We start from the raw sequence: 18,447 nt of genomic DNA, 5'->3' as shown, positions 1-18,447 counted from the left end.
AGAATCCTGGAGGATGAGCATTAGCGAATCGGAAATAGCGAAAACCCATCGATTCTGCAAATTAAATTGCGAAGTCGCAAAACAGTCGCAATCGCCATTCATGAAAACTCGCTAATTGCGAAATATGAGAAAATCGCAAATAGCGACGCGCAAATTAAGAAGAACTCAAATCAGGTGGTAACCAGTAAGGAATTTTTTTTTTCTTCAAAACACGGTTAACTCACTCCCAACTGGTGCAGGGCTGGCCAAACACATTTAAGGACATGCAGCTGGAGCCTGGGGGTTCCCACAATGCCTGGACTCTACATGCTGGTGAGGCGGTGAAGGCTGCAGCGAGCTGCACGGAACAGATGGAGGATACAGGAGCGGATATTCCGCCAGCGGGTCACCCTTCTGGGCCAAACCAGGGAGCAAATCTATGCTAACTACCGCCTGAGTGGGGCTATGATAATCAAGCTCATCCAGGACCTAGACCCCCTGATGCAGCACCCAACAAGGAGGACCAATGCCGTGCCCACACATGTGCAGGTATTGTGCTGCCTGCACCTCCTGGCCTCCGGAAGCTTCCAGGGGATGGCCGCTGTTGCAGGAGGGATATCTCAGCCCACCATGTGTCGCTGCCTAAGGAGTTTCCTGGAGGCTATGCTGACCCGGCTACACCACTATATATCATTCCCCACCAGCCAAAAGGACCTCAATGAGACCAAGCTGCAATTTTACAATGTTGCTCAATTCCCCCACGTCATAGGATGTATTGACTGCAAGCACATCCACATTTGCCCACCGGCAGAAATGGAGTACATGCACCGCAACCGAAAAAGCTACTACTCCCTCAACATCCAGATGGTGTGCAATGCAAAAACATTCATCACGGACATTGTGGCACAGTATCCGGGGAACACACATGACTCCTTCATCTTCAGGCACAGCGGCATCCACACATGACTGGCGAGGGGAGACTTTGGGGAAGGTCACCTACTAGGTAAGTACACATACCCCAAAATTGTACACTGTGATCATGTAGTTGCGCAGAACAGGCACTCACCCTCTGCTCCTTTCATTCAGGTGACAGCGGCTACGCTCTCCGTGAGTACCTCCTCACCCCATACCTCAACCCTGCAACATCACAGCAATGGCGATTTAATGCATCACACATTCGCACAAGGAATTGTATTGAGAGGACATTTGGCCTGTTGAAAAGCAGGTTCCGCATACTGCACAAGACAGGTGGGGCCATGAAATACAATCCTGAGGTCTGCTGCCGCATCGTGGCCGTGTGTGCAATCCTTCACAACATTGCTACCAAGCACAGGATCCCTGTTGACATCTCTGGCAGTGAGTCTGAAGGGAACCAACGCCCACCTGCACATGCGCGTCATGCACGAGGGGAAAATCCTGCTGAAGGACACAGACGGCGCAATCAAATCACAATGAACTGTTTCTAGTGCACCCACTCCCCTCACCCAACACTTCACTCATGCATGACACAGGAAATAATGACATGAGTCTGATGTATTATCATAGAATAAATATTATTGTTGGTTGCACAATAATATGGCATTTTTGCAAACTGTAACATTAGAGGAGTATTGCTTCATACTACTCGATGTTTTGTATTGGGCATGCTTATGTCAGCAGCATGTCCCTGCCCTATGCACATCAATGTCATTGGCGCCTCCGGCGCGCGGCTCCCAGTCACCTCTCGGGCTCTTCCTCCGGCTGAGCACGTGATGCCGCAGTGGGCCTGCTGCTGCGTCATGGAACACTACCCTGTGACGAAGCCAGGCTGCTGTGAGTAGATGTCCCCTCACTTGTGTCATCCCCTCCTGCATGGCCATGGCCATTTGGCTGTAGCGCCTGAACAGCAGTGGTTACCTGCTCCAGTGCACGTGCCACGTCCTGATTGCATTGGACCATCTGGAGTTGCATGGTCAGAGACCTACGGGCCAGCTGGGAAGTGGCGTTGCCAATTACATAATTGGAGCGCATGTACGCCGTGAGGCGTGTGAGGAGCTGGCGGTGGCGGCGGCGGCAGAGGTTTCACTGCCTAGCCATGGCCGCAGTGTTTTCCACCATAGCTGTGGTCATCCGGTCCATCCGGTCGGACAGATGGGCAATATTCCTGCCTGTATTGTGCAGCTGCAGGTGTATAGCTGCAAGGTGTCGTGCCTGTAATTGGTGCACGCGCAGCATGCGGTACTCTATTGAGAGCCCTGGCACACGCACAGTCATCCCCCTCCTGGCAGTGCGTGATGTATTTTGCCACCGCTCCCTGACCTGCCTGCTGGGCTGGGTGGGCTCAGTAGGTGTGCGTTGTGTCGCTGGTCTTGCAGCTGCTGGGATTGCCGATGCCACTGGCATGGGTCTCACTGCTGACGATGGTGGTGCACCTGTTGTAGCTGGCCTTGCAGGTGGTAGTACGCCTGCTGGCACTGGTGCTTGGGCAGATGGAGCTGGTAGTGTGGATGTATCTTCCTCCCCCTCAGGATCCTCTTGTGTCTCATCAATTTGCAGCACATCACTTTCGCTGCTGGTGTTATCAGCGCCACCTGTGATGGAAAGTGGACGTTGATTAATTACATGTATCTTTGACATGTGAGGTTGCTACATGCATGCTGGCTAACATTCCCTGACTGGCTGTTGCATTGAGTACATTAGTACATGTCTGGCTGCATGGGAATTTTTGTACATTGTGGTCAGACTACATGTCCCACAATGCTATAGGGATATTCTGGTGTGCATGTGCTGCATGACTGGGGTTTATTATGAGTAGCTATAGGGTCATGGCCATTGTTAGGGGACAGGGTCGCAGTCGCATGGCACTTACCTTGCCTGTCTTGCGTGATCGGGATGAGTACAGGCGTGTTACCCCCACGCATGCCTCAGGTTGCAATGTGTCCTCCACACGATCCTCCAATGGGGTGTTGGGAGGGACTGTAGCCTCTCCCCCTCCTGTTGCAAGGCGCTCACCCAGCCTCTCAGCCACCCTCTCCTTGGCACGACCTCGGAGGTCGTACCACCACTTTTTCAGTTTGTCTATTGATCTCTGTGTTACTCCAACAGAGTTCACTTTTGCGCGGATGCGCAACCACAGTCGCCGTTTATCGGCCTCTGGCACCCTCCTGGAGTCCGTGCCAAAAAGTTTGTTATGGTCTTTACAGACTCCATCGATTAGATATTCCAGCTCCTGTTCGGAGAATTTCAATTTGCGCTTTCTCCCTGTGTCACTGGGCCCTGGTACTTCCTGTGACATAGCTGCAGCCTGCAGTATCCAAAAGCAAAAACTGGAGGTGGTTGGAGTGGAGCTCTGAGCTGTGCTGCTTCCAAATCTGCCTCAGTATTCTGAATGTGGGTGGGAACAGCCTGCTTCCTGGTTGTGATGTCATCACAGCGCTCGAAATGCGACTTCCCGTTTTTGCGATCTCGCTATTAGCGAGATCGCAATTTGCGATCTCGCTCTTTCAACACGGAATTTGACCGTTTTTGTGAATTTTCTGAGATTTCAGGATAATCGCTATCGGCTTTTGCGGCCGATTGCGAGTCGCTATATTTTTTCGCAGATTTACATGAATCCCATTATGCGACTTCTAAATTGCGATTCGGTAATAATCGCAATTTGGAATTTTCATGAATCTGGCAGCAAGTGAAGGTTATTCCTCCGTTAATAAAGGACTTACTAAGCTGAAATAGAACACAATAAGAGAGTCAAAGAATTAGTTGTTCTGGCATTGCATTTTATGATCAGCACAGGATGTGGCAGCAAATGCAGCTTGTGACCTTAGGACTGTCTACAACAAGGCACAACACAAATGCATATTTTATGTATTTAGCCAAGCAAGGGAGGTAGGTATCATTATCAAATATTCTTAACTTTCCCAGTGACTTTGTTCCTACCCACATTTCTTTCACATACGGCTTTAAAAGGCGTGTCTGCTGCACAGTTTTCCATTAATAGAGGAGCCCACGAGGGCCATCAAGTCAACAATAAATACAATTAGCAAGCCAGGGGGATTACTGTCTCAGAATGCAGTTTGGAGTTTACAAGGCCACACATAGCAAATGAGGTGGCCTGGGTTTGCAGTCTTTCTTTCTCATTTGAATGAATCAAAGTAATAGACATAATAACAAGAACTCGTAAATGGAAGACTGGATAGCAAATGTGGTGTTATGTCAGCGCCGTGGTATCTGCAATTCTAGCATATTTTTTTAACATGGCTAATACATTTTCGTTTTATCAATAATGTTCACTGTTGCTATTTCCTTGTAGCTGCACATCACCTGAATAAGAAAAGCATAAGGCTTGAGTAGAAGGGAATCTCACAGATCAACAGCAACTGAATATCCTTTGTTTATTTATTGATCTTATAGCCAATAGATTTATGAATATTATTCAAGGGACATTAAAGTTTGGTGAGAGCCCCAGCCCCTGCTCCGCACAACAGATATTCTCTGCAAATGTGAACTTCAACCTTCTCTGACCTACGGTCTCTGCAGCATGATGCCTAAAAGCTGATCAAATCCTTTCTATATGTGGCCAGAAGCTGCATGCCTGTCTTGGCTGGCAATGTGATTTGTATTCGAATGTGAGGACAATTCGGTAGGTTCTCTGCAGTGACTGTCCAACTCACTGAAATATCATACAAGCGAACCACCCGTGGGAAACTTCACTGGACTTTCAAGAGACCCATGCTTTGTGTGCCACCTTAGTAATCTTTGGGATTTTTAACTAACTTAATTTGGCATTATTTGAACATGTATGGTGATCAACAGGCTGAGATTAGCAAAAGGTGTGAAACACAGGAAGTAGAACAAGCTGGTACCAGGCTATCTTTGTTTTGTTTGTGATGTATTTATTCCCTATAGATGAGAAAAGTGTCCTAGCTGAATCCAAGTACCTTAAAATTAGTTAAAAATTGGGGTTGGAATCCACCTAGATTCATGTATTTGAACTAAGCTTGTTCTGTTTGTTGCATGTTGCTGTTAGCAAGTAGCAAGCATTTTGTTTGCCGAGCGAAAGCCTTAAGTAGGTGCTGGACATCCAGAAACTGATGACCTGTAGGCAGTGTAAGAAGCACCGGATGTTTGGAGCAAATGAGACTTTTGAATATTGTAATTTGTCTTCAGCATTTTAGTGAACTTTAATGTTCTATCAAAGTTGAGACCCAATGGGCTACAAATACTGCTTGACGTTTTTTTTAAAATTAATTTCTATAATGCAGCATAACAATCTGACAAATTTCTCACATAATGTCAGTAGATTTACATCACTGTTTTCATTTTAAAGCATCCCAATGCTCGCCTCAAATATTTGCATGATGTGTATCTAATGTTTACCTAAGTTGACATAATTCTCAATGACCATTATCAGCTCAAAGTCAAAGTCAAAAAGTTTATTTGTATTGGTACTCAACAGAGGACCACAAAAAAGTTATTCACATTTTACATGTATAAAAATGCAACTGTATTAATACAAGGATAAAAATAGTTTAAAAAATTTGTACAGATTGTAGCAAACAAATTCATTCAAAGGTTGATTACACAAAACTAAAAGTTCTCTCCCCTTTGTAATTCTACAGGAGCGGAATATAGGATCAAGGTATCTCGTACGAGCTAAGATTACTTTATGATTAGGACACACGAGTAGTAAATGCTCTATAGTCTGGTCTCCCCCTGCACACAATGAGCATAGTGGAGATCCACCTGAAAGCCATCTTGAGGTATATGCCAATACTGGTAGAATGCCCAATCGGAACATACTAATCGTTCTCCTTACACCGTGTGTCAAGGTGAACCCAATATAAGGCCGACTTTGCTTGTATTCAAGTGCATCCACAAACGGCTTGTAGGTGGCTAATTTGTTGCAGTGTAAGCAGTCCAATTCATAGCTCAGTTTAGGGGTAAAATATTTTAAGAACAATTTTAGTTGTGTCGGCGACCAAGTAAGCAGCATTTCTGTGTTAATTTGTGCCAATTGGAATGCTACGGACAAGTTTTCCAAAAAGATTTGTTTTTTAGACTCTACCCCAAAAGACTCTTTTTGCAACACTGACCTAAGAGTGTTCTCCTTCGCATGTAACAGGTTGTAGGCCCACCTGATTACATTGGCGATCGCTATGGCATAAGAGCTTGTGATTGATAGTTCTAATCTCAGTGCCTGAACAGGTACAGCATCAGAAACTTTCATGATCCTTCTTAGAACTTTCCCTTCTTTTCAATCCATGAAAACCCATTGCTTTATGGGGATATACTCCGTCGCATAAGATAGTACAGGTGGTATTTTTACTCTGTATGTGCTTAACAGTGCAGACAAATGTCTATTCCCTGTTGCACTGTAAAGTCTCAAGAGAGCCGAGACGTGTATATCAGTTTTCCTTTGTAAGTTTAATACCTGTGTTGAATTTGTCAAGTTTTTGGAGAGGATCCTTCCGAGATAGGGATAATTATCTACCTCTTCTATTTTATCTCCACCAATCTTCCAGATATACTTGGCACTTTGTTTTCTTCCCGAAAAGGCTATCACTTTAGTTTTCTGTATATTCGGTACTAGATAATTTTCCTTTGAGTATTTATACAGAATGTCCAATGATGCTTGCAGTCCAAAAGGGGTAAGATCTAGTAATACTATGTCATCGGCATAGAGTAGTGAGATTATGCTTTGCTGGGCTATCTTCGGAGGTAAACTAGAGCCAAATTGCAGTTGGTGAGGCAAGTTACTTAAGTAGAGGGAAAATAGGAGCGGGGCTAAAAGGCACCCTTGTTTTAATCCGTTTTCTGTTTTGATTCTTTTTGTAAGTCCTTTTTCTCCCCCCATCTGGACTTGACACCAAGTATTGGTATGTAGGCTTATTATTACTTGTAGCAGTTGTTCTTGGATTCCAAGCCTCCTTAATTTTTCCCATAATGTTGGTCAATCTACCCGATCGAATGCCGTTGAGTAGTCGATGAATGCAGCATAAACCACCTGGGCTTTTCGAGTAATGTATTTGTCAAGGATCACCTGGATAACTGCGATATTATCTGTTACCGAATGCTTAGGCCTAAAGCCTGCTTGACACATGGGTATCAGACCCAACGAAAAGGCCCATTCTTTCAGGCGGTCTAATACCTCTGCTGCAAACACTTTTCCCACAGCATCCATGAGTGCGATTTGTCGGTAGTTTCCGGCTTGGATTCTGCTTCCCTTCTTATGGATTGGGATAATAATGCTCCCCTGCCAAGATTTTGGTACATGACCGCTCTCGAAGATATAGTTAAAAAGAGGGCATAACAACTTACTCCATTCCTTCGGGGCGACTTGTAACGCCTTAATTGGAATCTGATCCGGGCCAGAGGCTCCTGTAGTTCTCGCTTTGCGTATGTTGAGTTCAACCGAGATGGCTGTAGTTTGTAATAAAGAACTCTTATCTTTTTCTTCATTCATGACCTTACTACTTACTTTTAGTTTTATTAAATTTGCTTTGTAGAGATCTGAGAGATATAGTTCCCAGTCGTTCGGAGGGACCGGGATGGATTGTAATTTCTTCTTTGTTCCAGTTATTTTTGCGATTAAGGACCAATATTTACGTTGATTGTATTTACTTGCAGCAATCTGAATGTCGACCCAATTTCGATCTTCTAAAGCTCTTTTTTCCTTTTGATTCTCACGCCTCAATTGGTTTTTCAATCTGTTTATTTCCTTCTTTATAGTAGGCGAAAAATTCATATATTGGGCGCGTATAAGTTTATTTAATTTTTTCTTTACTTCAGAATTCTTAGAGGTACATACATTTTTTCCTCCCTTCTTTTTAACATTACCTTTTGCACCCAGTGATACCATACTTTGTATGAGGTTTTTAAAATCCTTAATTATAGATTCAAAGTTTTCTATTGGATTTTTAGAGAATCTTTTCGCTAAAAGCTTAGAATGATCGATCTTTGTCATGATTTTATCCAGGGTCGAGGAATTCCAGAAGATGAGTCTCTGTTCGCTTTTTATCATGACAGTACTTTCATGATATATAATATGGCTTGGTTGGGAAGATTTAGGTATCCAATCTGTTGTTAGTTGCATAAGTGCATGATCACTCTCTTGACAGAAGTGGTTAGACAGATACGAAGCGGTATCCAGCAGATCCATGCTGCTTATGATGTAATCTATGATGGATAGAGTCCCGTAACCTCGTCTGGTATACTTTGCTGGGATATCCCCCTCAACAGTGCCATTCAGTATTAGTCCATTTAGATGAGTTATTGCTGATATTAACAATTTGCCTCTTTTGTCGGTTAGTATACCCTCAGGGAATTGAGGGGTTATAGTTTCCTGACCTTCTTCTACAAATAGTTTTGCCCACCTGTTGATTTCGGAATTGGAGATTTTACTATTAAAATCGCCTGCAATTATAAAAGATGAATAAGAATAATTTTCCATTATATGCATAATCTTTTCCATTATATCTAGGAATATAATATCATATTTTTTCCCAGGGGGAGCATAGACATTAAAAAGTAAAATTGCCTGTGTTGGAGCAGTGCTAAGTTTTTTTACGAAGATTTGAATGCACTGCAAATTTTCAGATTTCGTAACTATTGTTTCCTATGCCCACAGATAATCCTCCCTCAATAAAATGGCCAGGCCACCTTTGGCATGTCCTCGTTTGGTGGATATTGCTAGATTTTCATATACATAATACCCTTTAAAAGTGAAAGATACAGTTTCCCATGTTTCTTGTAGAAGCAGTATGTCTGGCGGATTTCTCATGACCATGGACAGTTTGTTTTTAGTTCTGCCTGCGATGTTCCAAGATATAATTCTTAATCCCGTGCTAAACAGAATGTTGTTTGATGTTAAGGTTTTTGTTGCTATTCAGAGTCTCGGAGACCCAAGCCCAAGACTCAATAGTAGTGTTCTCTTCAGGTTCCTTGACAGGTTTGTACCAAACTGCCCTATGACCTTTATTCACCAGAATTTTTAGATTATCATGCCCTGTGGAGTGGGTTCCTGGATTTATGGTGTCACGATCTTCAGTCATACCATTATTTCACTGGTATTTATTAACTTGTGAGTTGGAGATAGCCCGTAGTTGGGCATTATACCCATTGGAGGTATTATAAGCCTTTGATTCTGCAATTTCCAATACATCATATCCATGTTTGTGGAGTATCTCTTTCTCATTGAGTATTATGCCTGGAAGAACCGTTGACCAAAAAGTTACCGTTGACAGTTTATTATTCTCTTTTTTGTGGAAGGTCACAAGATCAATTTCATTACTAGTCATTGTATGTAAAGATCTTATGTGACGTAATAAATTTATAATCCTTCCTCTATTGAGTGGAGCCGAATCAGTAGGAAAGAGTTCCTCAATTTGAAGAGTTTTAGAGGGAGGCCCTTCCCCCTTTTTATAGTAACTATTATTTTCTTCTAAGAGATTGTTATTACTTTGATCTGATTGCATAAAATGTCTGGTAGGAACATACTCTTTTACTGTCGGATCCAAGTAAGACACCATATTTTCAGGAGTTTTTACTGATTGCACTTTTTTCAACGTTTTGGGACTCTGTTGTGGCGTCACGTTGTACTTCTTCAGAATTACGTAAAATAACAGATTTTTGAAATTTTTATTTACGGTTTTTCCGTTTTTGGATCCTTCTTTCCGGTTTTCTCCTCCTTCTTTTCCCAACTACTATGTTATTTTCCTGTTTCTTAGTGGTTAGCGTTTCTCCATTTTCTTCGCTCAATATGTTACTGGTGTTTATTCTTGTTTCCTGAGTTTCAGATGAGTTTGTATTAGTAAGCTTGTTCGTTCCATTGGTCTTTGTGAATATTGAGAAATGTTTTATTTTTTGTTGATGTTTTTCTTTAAATAATTTTTTCAAAGAATATATCATTGAGTCATTGGGATTATCGATTTTGTGGTTTTCTTGTGTTTGGATATCTACAGTTTGGGTACCAAAGTCACGCATACTTTTCTCTTGAGTGTTTTTAAGAACTTGTAATATGTCATGTTGGTCATGATTGGTTTTAAGTAACATATTGATTTTGTCTGCTTCATAGGAATCTTTTTTCTTTTTTTCTTCTACCAAATGCTTTAAGATTCCTATTTGGACGTCCAAAGTTTGGTCGGAGTTTTCAAGAATGTTTCCGAGAAATGAGAGAACTGATTCCAATATCTCTTGTAGAGAGAATAGAGCTTTAGACACTGGAGGAGCCATATCAGCAGTATTGTTGTTATTTTTGAGATTGAAGGGGTCCATGGAGAGTTCAAGCAAAGCGATAGGTGAGGAGGTATTTAACTGAATACTGTTATTTGTTTCTGGATCTGTTTTCTCTATCGCTATATTTTGTTTGCTGATATTTGTATCGTCGAGTAACATTACACTCCCTCTGCTTTTTATAGGTGTTACGGTTTCCAGATTGGTAGTTTCATGATCTGAGAAAAGAAGATCTTTCGGGGTACTTGATAATTTGTTGCTTAGGTCTAATTCCAGACATTCCTCTTTGAGTTGTAGACTAGGTTTCGTTGGAGTAGTTTCAATGTCCCCAATGGAATCTGTTACACTAAGTTTTATTTCTTTACTTAGCGATTGTAGATCTGGATTCTCTTTGGGCAAGAGTGCAGAAAAATAAGCACTAATTGCTGGTGTATGGGTTAAACGACCTTGTTTTATAGCTTTATCAGTGGAATTTCGTACAGCATTTTCAGTACCCATTCTTTTCATGTATACTGTCCGAGATCTCAATTTCCTAAAACCCATTTATTTACAGATCGTCGTTAAGATTTATATGTCTCTTGTAGCGTCGCAGTTATCGTTGAGGATATTACTATTGTAGATAGATCCCCAGTAAACTCACGGGAGAAAAATGAGAACACATGCAACTGCAAATATTTTGCAAAATAAAGGCTAAGTGAAGACTAGAATCCGAGAAAAAGGAAACCAAAGAGGGGGGGCCCGTCCCGTCCTCGGTCGTCCACGGACGGCCACAGACGGCCCGCCCTTTGCCCGGGCTTAGCCCAGCGTCCCGCTAAGCGTCGCGCTAAGCGTCAGGTGAATGTATTTATAGGAGGAGCTAGGGGCGGGAAGAGACTCCAGGTGCGCTCTGTTGGTCATGCGCTGCAGCCTGGGTCTCGCAGTCCCAGCCCCTGTGGTAGAACAGCCTCACAAGCGCTTCCAAATCCTTCCTGGTCCCTTGGGTCAGCAAACAAGCAGGGAAGCAGTCAAATGCTCAGACAACACGAAGGCAAAGTACAGCTACGAGCGGCAACCGCGAAGCGGGGGCCGCGAGCTGTTAGAGAGGTGGGCAGCCAATCACAGGCCGCTCTAAAGCAAACAGCCAATCAGTGGGGAGCAGGGGCGGGAAGAGACTCCAGGTGCGCTCTGTTGGTCATGCGCTGCAGCCTGGGTCTCGCAGTCCCAGCCCCTGTGGTAGAACAGCCTCACAAGCGCTTCCAAATCCTTCCTGGTCCCTTGGGTCAGCAAACAAGCAGGGAAGCAGTCAAATGCTCAGACAACACGAAGGCAAAGTACAGCTACGAGCCGCGAGCTGTTAGAGAGGTGGGCAGCCAATCACAGGCCGCTCTAAAGCAAACAGCCAATCAGTGGGGAGCAGGGGCGGGAAGAGACTCCAGGTGCGCTCTGTTGGTCATGCGCTGCAGCCTGGGTCTCGCAGTCCCAGCCCCTGTGGTAGAACAGCCTCACAAGCGCTTCCAAATCCTTCCTGGTCCCTTGGGTCAGCAAACAAGCAGGGAAGCAGTCAAATGCTCAGACAACACGAAGGCAAAGTACAGCTACGAGCGGCACCCGCGAAGCGGGGGCCGCGAGCTGTTAGAGAGGTGGGCAGCCAATCACAGGCCGCTCTAAAGCAAACAGCCAATCAGTGGGGAGCAGGGGCGGGAAGAGACTCCAGGTGCGCTCTGTTGGTCATGCGCTGCAGCCTGGGTCTCGCAGTCCCAGCCCCTGTGGTAGAACAGCCTCACAAGCGCTTCCAAATCCTTCCTGGTCCCTTGGGTCAGCAAACAAGCAGGGAAGCAGTCAAATGCTCAGACAACACGAAGGCAAAGTACAGCTACGAGCGGCCATTATCAGCTCATAGTGGAAGTCAGTAGAGTCTATATCCTAGGTCAAACTGATAAAATTAATTTGTGGGTTCCAGTTCGGTGCCTTTGGCTTTCTAATTTCAACTTTGGTTTCAATTCAGGAAGTAAATCATACAATAAATCTTAATCAGTTGATATGTATGTGAAGGGAACATGTCAAAGATAAAGATACCAGAACACACCACATAGTATACTTTTATCCTACGTGCATTCAGCGCTAGTTCCATATGTCTCCAACGATTTCTAATAGAGATTCTAAAAGTGTTGTCACAACAAAAAAAGTCCCAAATTAATGATCGTAGCTGTAGAGGTAATCCAAATTTGATATTTTATTTCCTTATACAAAACAGCAGCCGACACGCGTTTTGCCCTCCTGGGCTTCTTCAAGGCTGCAAATTACATATAAAAACATATTTACAACAATTCATTGTACAATCATTAAAAACACAACTCAACATTTTAAAACCAATGCTCCAGTGAATTATGATTCTAATAATAAGGCCACCAATCACAAGAAAGTGGGATGTGCGAATCACTGTTGGTAGGTCCAAAAACCCCACAGTATCAAACCATGCACTTCACAAAAACTAAAAGAAAGGAAGAAAAAAGATCCAATGCCACCACATATCTAGAACACCATGTGCCTAATTATATATGTGATATATACATGCAGGTTGTATCTATCCCAACCAGTATGTGGTGGTAAGGTAAAAAACCAAGAGAACCTCATATTAGATAAACACACGGGAAGGGGCAGGATACACTGGATATGTAGTGTTTACTGTGTTTCTTAGTCATCCTTGCTTGTAAACATCGCTAAGATTACGTCCATTGGTCTTCTATGGATTTTTTCCGAAGGCCTCTCTTTTACTCTATTTGTAATATAGCCCCCTCTGTTAGTGCCTATTTCTCCACATCTCTTTTCCATCTATTTATTTATTTATCTATACAGCGCATTCATCCGTATGGATATAATGGTGCAAAAGAGAGTGCAACCTAAGTGGGAGGGGAGTACTGAAAGAAAGTCTCTAAGATACAGATCAAATCCTAGGAAACAGATGGGTTTTCAATTTCTTCCTGAATACCAGGTAGTCAACAATAAGCCGAAGCCGAAGTTCTAGTGGTAATTCATTCCAGTGAGTTGCTGCTAGATGTGAAAAGGATTGTCCTGTGCTGTGGACTACCTGTCGATCGCTTACGCATTGCTATAGCTCTTCTAGCAAGGATTAAGGCTAGGTCGATCCAACCCCTTTTTGTATGCACATATTGCACCAACAGACACATTGCTTCCAAATGTAGGTTATCCCGTCTTACTGTTTATGTCATGACTGCAACATCCTCCCTCCAAGAATAGGCAACTATAAGGCAGCTACAGACCATGTTCAGGAAGTCAGCATCATTCCGTGAACACTGTGGGCATTCCTTATCAGTGGTGCCTATGATTGTATTCAGTTTCTGCGGTATAAGATGAGTGGCATGCAAAAGATTTCAATCTAGTATCGCTGTATACTTTATGAGGGTGCTCAAGCACCAAGTCCTGTTACTGATCTCAAAGCAGTCTATTATGCCCTCCACAGAGCTGGATCATAAGGTAGCCAATGAATTGATACTCATGGACAGTTGTGTGCGGTATAGCTATGATATGAGTTTATGTCCCCTACCATAGGTGTGGAGGACCTGCATGGTATTATACATTCACGGCTCTAGACCTTTTTTCCCCCACAGCAGTCGGATCGCTTGTGTCACTGCTCTGTATGTCAGGAACTGAGATCCCTCTAAGACATCTTCTTATAACGTGGATGCCAAGCTCCTAAATGTTTCTTCTGCATAACAATAACCCACTGTTTTAATTCCAGAGACTACCGATTCTGTCATTCACTCTGCTGTGAAATACCCCCGTTGTGCAGTTAATAGGCCTTCTAGTGATGTTGCTGGTGCATAAACTGGTCATTGTCTCACCTTCTAAAGTGAATTTTCCAGCATCCAATATCATTTGAAGGACTGTAGGTGAACACATTATTCACATTTGTTCTCCCAACAGTTGTGCCACAATGTGAAGGAATACATGTCAGAGAAAAAGGATGTTTGGTGTTGTGGATGTGCTGTCAGATATTCTGTATTGTATTCTTCTTCGAAGAAATATTTGATGGTTTTGCACTTATCTGTGGAGTGTGGGTTTGAAAGAATAAGGATGGGGGCCGATACAGTGGCTAATTGTTTAATGAGTGCTCTGCTTCTATTGGAAGCATCATTGTGTTATTGGTATAGTACTTCACTCGTGTGATGAGTTGTCTGGAGGGACTTTAGGAGCATGATGTAATGAGCGGTTCTGTTTTTATTCCATGTTCTTGCCTGTCTAAGGAAGGAGAGTTTATTGTTGACCAGGTCTTAGATACAGCAGGATGCTGAAGGGTGTTGTTTGTTCTTTCATATGGCTTTCAGAGACATTTTGGAGCATTTTGGAAGGATGTTGACATTAGACAAGGATGTGGCAGAACGAGAGAAGAGTTTTAGATTGTGTTTGGAGCAGTATTCAATGTGTTGGCTGAATGCCAGTGCATGCAAATACTGCAGGGTGGTAAAAATAGTTATGTATAGAAATTTCTTGCAATGTGTGCCATTCCATCATGATGATAAAAACAAATTGTACGTGCAGGTCTCATGTAGAATCTAGATTATCACTATGGCTACATGTCACTGTAATTCACAGCATTCAAGTGAATAGCGATGCCCAACTTATCGAAGATGTAGCCAATGTTTGTTGCACCAGAATAACTCACAAACACATTTGTGAAATAGCTCCTGGAATCAAAGAAAGCTTGCACATTGGACATGGGTCCGGGGTACTGAGTGCTCCAGACATCTATAAGAAAATTTGCAACAGCAATGGTAGAAAAATGCAGTGCCGTATATTACCTGTCTTGCTATAACAGCAGCCAAGTGATAAATAACTACATGTAGCTTTTTCTTTTTTTAACAGAGTTTTATATTGCGCGAACTTGACCCGAATCGGGCATCACAGCGCTTTCCATAGCACCAGTTGCATTACATGAGGACACATTCATTTTTTTGTTAGGCACAGGGAGATTAAGTGAATTGTCCAGAATCACAGGATGTTCAGTGTTATTGCTGAGACTCGAAACCAGTTTCCCAGCTGCGAGGTCGACCGCCCTAGCCGTTAGGCCGACACTGCTCCCCTTGATTCATTATAGAACCTTGTACAAGTGCCTTCTGTGGTTTTGCTTTCAAACACCAAAGCAATGATGAATCTAATCAAAAGGGGCAAGATGGCCACCGGGTAGGAGCTCCTGGTTAGAGCTCCGAGTGCTGGGGGTTCCAATTCTGGATTAAATCCCTGTTAGCACCTGAGCATCTTCGAGGACTCTTACTATAACAAGTAACTGGATGCAAGTAACTGGATGCAAGATATTTTATGTACCTGTTTTGAAGACGGCTGCTGCCCAGGCGCTGATCATCGTGCGTGCTGCCTGGAGATCGGCTGCTGCTGTTGGGCGGACGGCTGCTGTGCCTGCGCTGGACTTCGGAGGCGTTGGAGGCCGGGATCGTCGGGAGACTGAAGGAGGGCCCCTGTGTCTGCACCGGACCTGTGCTGGTTTCCACTGGGGACCCGTGCACCGCTGGACATCGTGGGAGCTACCGGTGATCGGCTGCTGGACGGAGGGCTGCTGCTCGGGCGCTACACACTGGCCTTGGACATCTATGCAGCCGGAGTCTGGGATCGCCTGGAGGTCGGAGAGCACTCGGGGCCACACCGGTCCTGGGGTGGCCCTGTTGGGAGTTCCGCACCGCCACAGCCAAACAGTGAGTGTCTGGCTACCCACGGGAGGGCTCCTGACCGTCTGAGGGCCTGCCCGTTACCACCGGAGCGATCCTGAGGGGCGTGAGCCGCGGGAGGGATCCCGGGACTGCTCCGGACTGGGTAGTTTCGCGCTGCTGGTCCCGACTGGTATCGCGGGCGCTGTGCGGCCCATGGGAGGGCCCCTGGCTGTGTGCTTTCCTGCCCACCGACATCGGAGCGCTCCTGCGGTGGCGGATCTGACCGGGAGCTGCACGCCTGCATACGCACATCGCCTGTGGCGGAGCGGGTGGCGCCGTCGGGCGCGGTTGGAGGGCACCGGGAGCGCAGGCGATTGGATCCACCGGAGCCGGCTCCTTTTCACCGCGGACGCCCCCTCCCGCCCCCCTCGCAGGCAACGAGGTAGCTGGCTCCGCGGAGCTTGACTGGAGCGCACCCCCCGGTGACCTCCCTCCCTTCTACATCGACTGCAGGCGCGAGCCTGTTGAAGGGACGTCCTCTGACCCCTCTCCCTCGACAGCTGCAGCACAACTCACGGAGGCATCGGCCATTCCTGGCGCCCCCACCCCTGCCGCCGCCGGGACGTGGCGAAGACGGAGCCGCAGTGGTTTGCAAGGGTGCCTCGAGCGGCGCCACAGCCCTAAAGGTGTGTGTTCATAACCTCTTAACTCCTTCACCATATTACATATGTATGCCGGTTTTTCCCTACCGGTTTCCCCCTTCGCTACTGGGATGACTCAAATCAAAATTTCCCCTAACAAAGGGTTTATTGTCGACGTGGCAGAGTCTCTCTTTTGACCAAAATGGCAGGGGCTATAAACTAGAGTAATAAATCGCCCCTCTGCCCACAGTCGACCATGAGGCTGCATACCAACACGGTCAGGGGTCACCTGCACTGAGATAAGGCTCCTTCCTCCTCTCTCATCTTCACCAAGCAGCAACATGGATGCAGCAACATAGAAGATGGACCAACCGGACCTGCCCATTAATAGAAAGGGAAACTGGGCTCGCTAACCCAACAACAGCAACAGACAAAGGACTTATACTCCTGCCTCTCTATGCTCTTTTTGGCGGCCATCTTAGATCAGACTAGTACACCACTGCGGTGGCCATCTTAGACTAGTCAGTTCTCCTCATCAACTCACATCTATAGCTATATTGTTTGTCTCCCCTATAATCTCTCCACGCTTCCCGCCCTATAACCGCGTCCAAACCTATAGCTAGCTTTTATTTCTCTCCTCTATTCTCTCCATGCCCCCGCCCTATAACCACGTCCACCCACCCACACACTCCACCCCCCCCACCCTGCCTTTCCACCTTTTCTACCTACACCTCTTCCATCATGGAACGCATGGGCAATCATACATACAAGATTAACTATCCATCCGAGCTCACCAAAAAAAAGGCCAAAATCTTCAAACACAACTTCCTGAAGGCCCACCCCGAAACACCATTTGTGGACACCTACTTCTCGGTAAATAATGGGGCCACGAGCACTGATATCATCTTCTACACCCTACGCAGAGCACAGTGGAGGAAAGTGCTCCTCGCCACCCTCACCATCTCCACTTCTAGAAAAACCGCTCATGGCTTAACACTCTCCACTACACCATCCCAACTTTCCCCGGGCAGAGCGACCATCTCCATCTATAACAACGGGATTATCCTATTCCAATCCACAGATAGAAACCTTGACCTACTCGACAATCTGTTCCCCACCTTCCTAAATCATATCTCCAACGGGCGGTCCGCCACGCCTAACACCATGGGTTACACAACACCCCCTAACTCCAAGCGTCAGTACTCCTTGCCTAAACCATCACAGCAAAGGAGCATTCCACACCTCTCCCCTCTGACCAGTGCGGTAATCAGTCACCCACTCGACCACACCTCCCAAATTGCCCCTGGCACTGGCGTAGATCACACCCCCTCGCACATTCCCCATACCCCCACCCTCCTCACCCCCACCTCACGACTCCTGTGAACGTCGCAGATCCCACTGCAATCAATCTCCCATCCGATCTCACCTCCCCACACCCCTCAGGCACTGGCGAATATCACCCCGCTGCACACATCCCCTATACCCCCACCCGCCTTACCCCCCATCCCACACCTCACACGAGTTTCGCAGAACCCACCTCCACCGCACTGAGCATATTTCCCACGCACCGCGACACAACCAACTCTCACCCTTTCTCCCCCCCACTCCCACTCCCCACCATCCCACCCTACCGGCCAGATTCACGGAACACACCACCTCCCTCAACACAACCCCTTATCCTCTATCCCCCCCCACCCCTAGCCCCCACCATCCTACCGTCATTCCTTCCTTCTCCAGCCTACATTCATCCCTCATCTCACCTGCCCCTCCCTCCCCCAGCGCCACCACATCCGCTACCAACCTCCCCCTGTCATCATCCACGCCACCCATGCCCCTTACTCACAAACTCTCTCATCCATCGATTGCTACCCCACCTACTACGGCCGCAGAGCCCTTTACCCCACCTACTACGACCACAGAGCCATCTACCATCGCGTGCACAGCCCGCCCCATTCGAT

General features: G+C 45.7%; 1 long non-coding RNA gene across 2 annotated transcripts in view; it reads right to left on the bottom strand.

The window, feature by feature from the left end:
• LOC144781098 (uncharacterized) overlaps window positions 1–16,248 on the bottom strand; it is a 149,695-nt gene extending 133,447 nt beyond the window's left edge. For both annotated transcript variants that reach the window (XR_013600875.1, XR_013600873.1), the window contains exon 1: window positions 15,511–16,248. This is a non-coding gene — a long non-coding RNA (uncharacterized LOC144781098). The remainder of the gene's footprint in view (window positions 1–15,510) is intronic.
• Between the last annotated feature and the right edge of the window lie 2,199 nt (window positions 16,249–18,447).

This window comes from Lissotriton helveticus, chromosome 9 (genome assembly GCF_964261635.1).
Source record: "Lissotriton helveticus chromosome 9, aLisHel1.1, whole genome shotgun sequence".
Classification (NCBI taxonomy): Eukaryota; Metazoa; Chordata; class Amphibia; order Caudata; family Salamandridae; genus Lissotriton; species Lissotriton helveticus.
The sequence above is the reverse complement of the archived record's forward strand: the minus strand, read 5'-3'. Positions and strand labels throughout refer to the sequence as shown.